Source organism: Pempheris klunzingeri, chromosome 2 (genome assembly GCF_042242105.1).
Source record: "Pempheris klunzingeri isolate RE-2024b chromosome 2, fPemKlu1.hap1, whole genome shotgun sequence".
Lineage (NCBI taxonomy): Eukaryota > Metazoa > Chordata > Actinopteri > Acropomatiformes > Pempheridae > Pempheris > Pempheris klunzingeri.
The window spans coordinates 8,648,231-8,657,972 of NC_092013.1; positions in this window are offsets into that span (position 1 = coordinate 8,648,231).

Genomic DNA, 9,742 nt, shown 5'->3' on the forward strand with positions numbered 1-9,742 from the left:
CAGTGGAGGAGAAAGGACCAGTGCCTCTCAAGGTTGGTCTGATTGTAGTTGAAGTGGGTTGGTGTCCTTGCACTGTCCAGTCCTTGTATTCTCTCTAGTGTTTGTAAAGCTGTGCATGTGCGCGGTTGCGTGATTGCTTGTGTGTGTGTGTGTGTGTGTGCGCGCATGTGCTTGCATGCATGTACACATTAATAAAAACATTTTTATTGACAGCCACTGTGCTCCCAATACAAAGGAAGTCTGAATTCCAAGTCTGGAATTCATTAAGGACACTTTAGCATTCAGCAAGACAACAAGATCAAATAGTGAATACAGGTTGAATGCTTGAGAAGTTTAAACAGTTTTACTCACCCAAACTCAGTTCAACCCATCATGAAAAATTCAAGCAGACACAAATAACTCCTAATTAAAACAGGCTGCTATTATCTTGTCACAAGCTCAAACAATAACTGCGAACCAAGAACGTATCTGCAACATTATTCAAATAAAAATTCACAAATATAAAAGATAACTTTACAAAGAATGGAACTGGTTAAAACATCTTAAATTTTTTGTCCTTGAGCATTATTGGAGTGCAGAATAACATCGATACATTCCCTCCAAAATATAACCATGAGGAAAGATTGAGATCTTTAAACCACCTGAGCACCAGGCAGAATTTCTCCACCCTTTAGTCACTGAAAATACATCACAACTTCTGTTCAATAACCAGTGTTGAAAGTGTGTCTGGTGCTTGGAAGGAAGAGCAAGGCTACTTTCTTAACTGTTAAAATGACATAAAGTGACAGCAACAACGTGTTTTACTTCACCAAATGTGGCCATTATCCAATTAAATTCTATTGATTAAGAAGAAAGATAATGGTGAGAGTGAGTTTTATACCTCTAGTAAAAAAAAAGAAAAACTTTTAATATAGCACAAAAAAAAAATATCTGAGCTACCTCCAGTGAGTCAGAACCATAACATCTCTCCTGTAATATAATGCACATAGGGGACAGTTTAAGTGATGCGCGTATCCTTTTCAATGTCGCCCTAAGGGTTCAGTGGGTAAGAGGGAGTGAGAGGGTGGAGCTGTGTGTGTGTGTGTGTGTGTTTGCGTGCTTGTGTGTGTGTGTGTGTGTGTGTGTGTGTGTGAGTGAGTGTCAGGAAACAGGATGGCTTCAGAAGATTTATCACTGCTTGATCAGGTTGCGAGTGAGTTACGGCTGTTACCCCCCCCCCCTCCTCCTCTGCCCAGGGGCCAGGGTGGTATATCAGCCTCTATATGACACATACACACATACACACACACTCACACACACATACACATGCATGTGTGCACACATAGCAGGGCAGTATATCAGCTTGTCTGTGACAGGCTCTGTGTGTGTCGCTCCCATCATCTGGCCATTAGACAGTAATGGCTGAGAGAGGAGAGTAGGGTTTCCCTGTGGGCTCAATACAACAGCATTTATTACACACAACAGAAGCACCATCCTGGCCCTGCCACTCACTCGAGAGACAGAGGAGGAGGAGGGAGGGAGAAAAAACAGGCAGCCATAAAGGGAAGGGAGAAGGGGAGAGGTAGCGTGTCAGGAGTTCAGAGAAACTTTATGTGCTCTCTTGTTTAGGTGTTTATCCACATCTGGGTGCTGCTTCTGCGGTTGAAGCAAGACAGCATAACTTTTGACAAAGGAAATAACACAATAAAAACTTTAATCTTGAGCAATAAAACACATCCTTGCTCCATGGATTTTTTCGCATTCTGTCACAGTAGGAAAAGCACAGGTGTCACAATAACACATTAACACTGGATCTGTTCTATTTAAGTGTTCCAATAAGTCATGATGGCAATGTGACAGTGAGCTAGGATGCACAATACCTGGACACTGAAACGGCAGCTGCTACACATAAATCAAATTCTGCAGTGAGTCATTTTATTATTTACACCTGTGCCTATTATGACATGTTAGATAAAAGAAGTGGATGTAGCTACCGTGACGTCACCCACCCGTTAGTGGACGGCCGTTTTGAAGCCTCAAGTTTGACATTTAAGTTGTCGCCAACCTTAAGTGACGTTGAAGACCCACGTCTGTGAGGTTATGTTTCGGCATGACCCGCCTCTGATTGGTTAGTCACAAGGTAATCCTGCCCTATAGCATATCCCGCATTATTGTGTATTTTACATGAGTTGGAAGCTAGCGATTGAGACTATAAACTCTTTAGGAAAGTGTTTTCTGAGGAAATAAATCAATCAGCCCCCTGCTGGCCATTAGAAAGAATGCAGGTTTAAGGCACTTCATGCCTTTACTTTTCAGACCCAGAAGCCATGAAGTAGACATATTTAATAAACTTGAGCCTTAATCACTCTGGTATGACCAGTTATTTGGGGTGGCTAATGTTAGCTTAATCACTTAAGATCGATAAAGTAATTGACATAAGTCATGTCTGTGCTGAGGCACAAAGCTGAAGTCAGGATATTGTTAGCCAAGCTTAGCCTACAGAATGGAGGAAACAGTTAGCCGAGCTCTATTTAAAGGCAGGGTATGCAACTTATTTTAGAAACAGTTTTGTCCTATTTGGAAAAATTCTCACAACAGCAATCACCAAATCAAATGGTCTGACAAAAAAAGATAACTTTTGTCTGTTGCTGTCACTGCATTGTAATAAGCCAGTCCAATCATTCGGTCCGATTGAACACGAAGCACACACCCACTAATCCGAAGAATGAGAGAGTGCCTTGACTCACAGATGTGTGTACCATAATAGACTGTTGTTTAGTGAGCTAAGAGCACAAAGCACAGCCGATTGAGCCGAGTGGGCAGAAACAATGAACTAAAGGTAATGTTACGTTCATGAAGGCTATTTGTTTTGTGCTTATATGATTGTGGTGTTTAATGGTTAATGTGTCAGACTGAAACACTAACAGAGGCTGCAAGTCAGCGGTTGTGTGCAGAATGAAAAACAGACCCCACAGCGGCAGCAGCAACTGGTCTTCATCACTATCGTAGACTCGTCCTCCAGCTGTAGTCTGTTCATTCATGTGTTGTGGGGGAGTGGCTTTAGAGGGAGGCCAGTAGGGATGGGGTGGGATTTATTTCTGATGGATACTTTCAAAATCTTACCAACCTTGCTAGTCTCTCCAAAGTTACAGACACTGCCTTTAAACTTAAAAAATACACCTACCGATTCCTCTGAAGCTATTCTATTTACATACGGTATCATCTCTACTCAGCATATTATTTAGTCAGCTGGAGGTGTTTGCAAGCTAGCTGTATCTCCCTGCACTCTTAATGCTAAGCTAGGCTAACCAAGTCCTGTCTGCAACTCTGTACTTAACATGCAGATGATATTCATCTCACTTTTGAAAAGAAAGCAAATAAGCACATTTCCCAAAACTCTGTTATATAATTTAACTATTCCATAATAATTATTCCAAATGTTATTATACTGCGATTACCACATCATTACCACTTCACTGTACAGAAAAGTTACATAGCTCAGCAAGGAGAATGAAGGTGAAAACTGAAGAACAGTTACACAAAAAAGAAAAAGAGCATGAAGCAAAGCTATTTGAAATAAGGGAACAAATTTGATCACAGATATTAAATTCCTTCCTGTACTCCTGTTCAGGTTCCCCTGAGCGAGCCTCCTCTGTAACCCCCACAGTAGGATTAACAGGCGTGAAAAAGAAGGGTTTCACGTGCGGGACACAGGGATGTACATCATGTTAGCGTCACACAAAACATGTGCGAATGGGCTGTAATTCCCCAGTTTAAGTCCCTTATTTCCATTTTGTCATGTCTGAGCGCCTGTCATGCTTTTGAACAAACATTGACATAATTAAAATGCAAATGCAGTTTGGTGGTGGAGGAGACAGGGAGAGATTCCTAAGCTGATATGCACACAGATACAGACACACAGAAAGAGAAACACACACACAAACACACATAAACCCCTTACGGAAAAAAAACACAAGCAGAAATTCTGCATGTCGATATGACAAACGATGATGAAGGTTTAGAACGAATTCCCTGTTTGAGCAGGAAACTATTGAGGACCATGTAAGTGGGTTTGTGTGCAGATCCTCTCTGTGCGTTGCTGTATAGGTCTGTATGTGTATGTACACACACACACACACACACACACACACACACACACACACATACACATAAGGCTCTGCGGGCTTCAGGCTCCCCAGCCCCTGGCCTTTATTAAGAGCAGTTGTTTGATGAGAAAAGAAGCCGGCCTTCACTCCAGGGCCCGGCAGAAGCCTAGGGAGTGGGTAAGTGGGTTAACCCAGAGGCCCAGACAAAGCCCGAGGAATGGATAAGTGGGTCACCCGCCCTCAACTGAACACTCAAAGGATCCACTCTGACTCCTCTCCCTTTTATTATTAGAGCTGGTCTAATGTGTGAAGGGACCTCAGGAAGGAACACAGCACTCATCTCTGCATGAGCGAGTGAGCTGGTGAGTATGGGTATGTGCATGAATCTGTGTGTGTTTCTGTATGTGTGTATGTGTGTGTGTGTGTATGTGTCTTCTCGCAGCTAAAGCACAGAAAACGCAGTGGTCCTTGAAGACACTGAGAAATCAAGACTACCAGGTTCAAGGCTGCTACACGGGAATGTGTAGTGCTGCTATAGTGTGAACAACGCAGGAGAAACTGATACAGAACGAAAGTGGCATCTTATGTGATGGATGCTCATACCTTGGCCACCATGGGGCCAGGTATGTCGAGAAAATAATGTAAAGAAATCCCATAATGATGTTGTCATTCAGTCCAGAGAGGTAAACCACTAACATTTGCTCTAGCATTGTAAAATGAAACAGTAGTTTTTAAAGTAATTTCATGCAATGCATGTCATTTTCTGTCATAAACTATATTATACTGTTTCCTTCAACATCTCAGATGGACACATGAAACAGATTTCAGACACTCGGGGCTCCTCTGACATTCTGTTAGGTCTCATTTGTTGAGAGAAACTATTTCCAGCATTTAATAAACTTGAAATTTTAGGTTTGAGTTGATACGCTAGCTAGACACTTTCTGTGGTTGTTGATGTCTCTTATCTCACCTTTAATGATTTTATGCAAAAAAAAAAAAAACTTGGTGGCTGGGTTGATTTCTCTGGGTTTTTCTCACTGACCAAAGACAAATCTTTGAATCTTTTAATAATATTTTTTGTTTACTTGGGGCAAGGCATCTAGCTGCATAAATTTTACTAGTCCCAAAAAGTTTAAGGTAAGCAACTAAAGCAACTTCTTAATGAGTTGTACCTGAGCCTGTGCGAAAAGATAAAGGATAAAGGTGGTTGTAAATCTCAGGATATCAGGATTTTATTTTTTTGTGCTTTAAAAAAAATGGAAAATAAAAAACCTATAAAAATTCCAATTATACTGTGAATTTGTCATAAATGCCCTCTTAAGTTTGTGATAATATTTTGCATCTAAAGGAAGCAACAGAGGCGAGGTGATAGCTGGCACAAAAAAAATGTGATAAAAGCTGCATTTGAATCCACCTTGTGGAAGTAATTAAGTCATAATTAAAGCTACAGCGGATTATTTTTAGTTAGTTAGTGTTAGTTTATGTCATTTTTACATTTATTTTTAAATCTTATTTCAGATTTAAGCACCTCCTATGAGTTGCTTATGACCACTGCTGTTATCATCCAACTGCTAGTGCGTTATCTGAAAAGCAGCGGACACCAGTGCTGGTTTATGCCACATCCAGGAAGTAAAGCTTAACTACAACAGTAAAGAGATACACACACACACACACACAGAAGCACATAGTTCAGTGGGGAGATCAGTAGGAGATCAAGTGTAAAGTCTCTTTTGTCATGGAAAGGCCTTTGATGAAGAAGAATACAAATAGCAAATCCACGCCAACATAAAACACACACACATACACACATACACACACAAACACAGAGCAATTCACTAATTTCCTCCTGACTGTAATTATGTTCTCACCACGCTCAAAATAAGATTTACTTTTATTCATCTGGTAGCATCTAGTTTCCTGTCATTTGTTAGGCGTTGCAAGATTAATGAATGACTTTTACTCCTCTAATTTTGACTGACATCCAACATGCACACACACGCAGACGCACACACACATACACAGTTCCCACATAAACAAACAGAGTGGGCCTTTGTATTCCGCTGCACATCACCACAACACAGATCAACAGTCCCTGAGGTAACAGCCAAAATAAAGATCTCATTACTTTCCTCTCTCTCTCTCTCCCTCTCTCTCTCTCTCTCTCTCTCTCACTCTCTCCATGGCTTGTCAGCTGCCAGACCCTGACGTCTCCTTTCATGTTGGCCAGGCCTCTGAGAGGAGCTGAGAGATGCTGAGAGGCGCAGAGAGCCTCCCAGGGCTTTGAGCAACGTTTGATTCCTGCTAGATAATAGCTGGTTCACTGTCAGCCCCAGGATGATCAGTTAAATCCTTAATCACTGCCTGTCCACTTGCATGACAGTTATTTTAGGGCTCTTTTCTGGACCTTCTCTTCTCTCTTTCCAGTTCTCCACCTCTCTCCCCCCACCTCCGTGAAAAGTAATCCCACAACAGAGGCAACAGACAACAGCATGCTCTGGTTGGGTTTAGGGATGGAGGGATAGGAGGACAGCGGGGGTTAGAGGCAGCGTCAGCTCTGCGGTGAGTATATAGTTGGTTGCAAGGACGAGAGAAGGATGGAAACGGCTCAAAACTTGCATGTGAGATATGTTGTGTGACTATAGCTCATTCTTTCTGCACAAAGAGGGTAAAAGAAGAACAGAGACAGATGAAGGCAGCGGGGGTTGGCACCCAAAAGGAGGCAGGAGTAAAGACCAGACTGAGAGGAACTTGTCTTTGACCTGTCAACATGAAGACAAAAGGAAGGACGACCGCTCTCCTTCTCCTCCACCATCCTGTACCTGCCTGTTTCTAAAGGACATTCAAAGCCGGGCAGAGAGACAGTTAAGGCGCTGTCTGTCAGCCTGTCCTGTAACAGTGTCACGGGCTGAGCGGTACGTGGAGACGAGCGCTCCATGTTCATGTCCAATCCAGGGCCTTGATCAAGGCTGCTCCTCAGCCAGGTGCTGCCACACTGCTGACAGCCTCACCTCCACCCCCACCTGCCTCTGTCTGGAAGATGGAGGGCATTTCACTTTGACAAAGACAAGTTTGGGGGTCGGGGTGAGGTTGGTGGGGGGATACTTTAGTTTGTAGTTTGACTACAGAGGAATCACAGAAAGTTTTGGACAGCCTGGACATTGTTGAGTGCGTTAAAAAAGTTATCAGATCTTTGAAGTTCCCGTACCCTGAAAGGTAGAGCTTTGGGGTTTCAGTTTTGCTGTTTTTGAAGAAAGTTCAGACATGTGGGATTAAACCACATACAGTCAAGTTTGAAGGACCTCATTTTATTTACCTGCCACTGCTGATTTGTGCAGTGAATTAGTCAAGATATAATTTTGGTTATTGTTCAAATTTTAAATACATTGTTTTTTTTAAATAAATTTGTCAAAATCACACCAGTTGGTAGTTTCTACATTGTACTGAAAAGTGTAAAACACTGTGTTTTATGATAGATATTAGCTTTGACTTGATATGGTTTTGACTTGTCTTTAACTTGGTGACATTTCGATTCTTATTCTTGTAGTTTGGGCCATAATTCCTATCAGTTATTATAACCTTGTACACACCAAATTAATTAATGATATCTCTGAACGGGGCAACAGTGCTAAAATAAGTCTGATGGGACAAGTTGTTGTCATGTTGACATGTTTTTAACAAACCCCCAGTTAAACCTAGAAAGAAAACAAAGATGAACAGTAAAATTATTAGATAAACTGCCAGTTTTCACTCTTTAATTAAGAGGCATACGGTGGTTTAGATAATCCAGCTAACTGACTGTCTGGCTGCCTGTGTTTCTGCCCTGCTGGACTTGAATCAAACAATGTTGCCTCATAATGAGATCTTGGCTGTTCACTTGGTGAGTATAATGTTGTCATGATCAACAGGAACTACAGAACTACAGAAATAAGATCCAAGTTGAAATAAATCTGGAAAATCCTTCCAGGCCTGAGACTGACTTGGGGCATGAGAAAAGCTGACGTGTTCCCATCTCACAGTTACGTTACTGTAGTCTCACTCTGCACAAAAAGTACAAAATACTTTGATGTCCTCTCGTTCTCTTGAATTCTCACATCTGTCACTCTGCTGCTCCCTCTCTTGTTCTCATGTGCACCACAGTGTGTACAGAATGATGGTATTGTGGCTACGCTGCAAAAGGCAGTCCATACTCTGTTGCCTCATTTCCACGAGTGTCGGCCTTTGACCCTCTGATTCTGACTGTCGGGACTTTGCTGTAAGGCACAGGGAGCCTTTCAGCCAATAGAGTCAGAGCACAGCTGGGGGTCAGAGGGTCGCAGACGCACCATGTATGGAATTCCATAGAGCCAGAGAGGTCAGGGGTCACTCTCAATCACAGTCAACACAGAGTCTCTTGAAACACAACATCGACGGGCAGAACGAGACATAGAGGAGAAAAAAACGAAACACAAAGGGTAAGTGATTAAAGGGATGATGGTGATGCACTCATACATTGTCAGAATGTAGGGTCTGTATTGACTGAAATGGCTGGCAGGACAGGATTTAGAAACCCCCCCAAGTAGAACCATCACCTGTTTGTGGTTTGTGTTTTTTTTTTTTTTGTTATCTGGCACTAATAAAAAATCTTTTGTGACTTTCACATTTTGTTTTGTCATTCTCACTCTCTCGGATATAGCTTGAAGAAAACAAGTGTGCATAGTTGCTCCTGAGCTCACAATACTACTTTTTATTACAATATTACTTGAAACGTTAGCAGTGATGCTAGCTCTGTGGTACCTGTGGAAGATGAGAAGAATGTTGAAGAATGTGCTAAGGGTTGAATAGACAAGGCTGAAGGAAAAAAACTGTTCCTTTTGGATTGTTTCATTACTATGTGTTGTAATAATATTTCTTGATTCACTGCTTGCTTGTGGTCATGGTGACAATGATAATGAGTGTTTAGTATCAGTCCAATGTATGTCCCTTGTGTCTTTGATAACCCCCCCTGTATAACCATCACATGTTTAAATGGTGCTTATAAATGCTACATGGGGGGGGGGTTTCAAATCAAAGTGTTACCAATATTTGTAGCATAATCGATAATTTTTTTCACATGAGAAAAAGTGTCTGCTGTAGGATCAAGAACTCTCGACTGTCACAAAAACCCAGTCTTCTTTATTGCTGTAAGACCTACAGCTCAGCAAGTGGGTATTTGTGCTCCCCTTTGAAATTACTTCAGTTAATAAAATGTTTGGCAGGTGAGCTCAACATAACATTGTTTATGATGATTGCATCAGGGGCTGCAGCAGGTGTTGTGCGTCCTGCTGACCCATCAGGTCAGCAGCCCCTCTATGATCCTCACGTACAAATTAAGCCCTAGGTGTCTGACAGAGTGCTGTTTAAGTTTGGAAGGTGTGTGAGTGTGTACACATGTGTGTCTAAGTCTGTGAAGAGTCCCAGAGGTGCCATGGCTGCCTAAGCCACTTCTGCAGATCTGTTGAAAGATCATCAAGAGCCTTTTTCTCAATCTATGGATGTGAGGGAGTGTGTGTGTGTGAGTGTGTGTGTGTGTGTGTGTGTGTGTGTGTGTGTGTGTGTGTTGTCTCAATGGGAGCATGCTGGCTGCGTCTGCTGCTTAACACTCACTTTCATCACGCACACGCTCAGAAGTGACAGTCCCT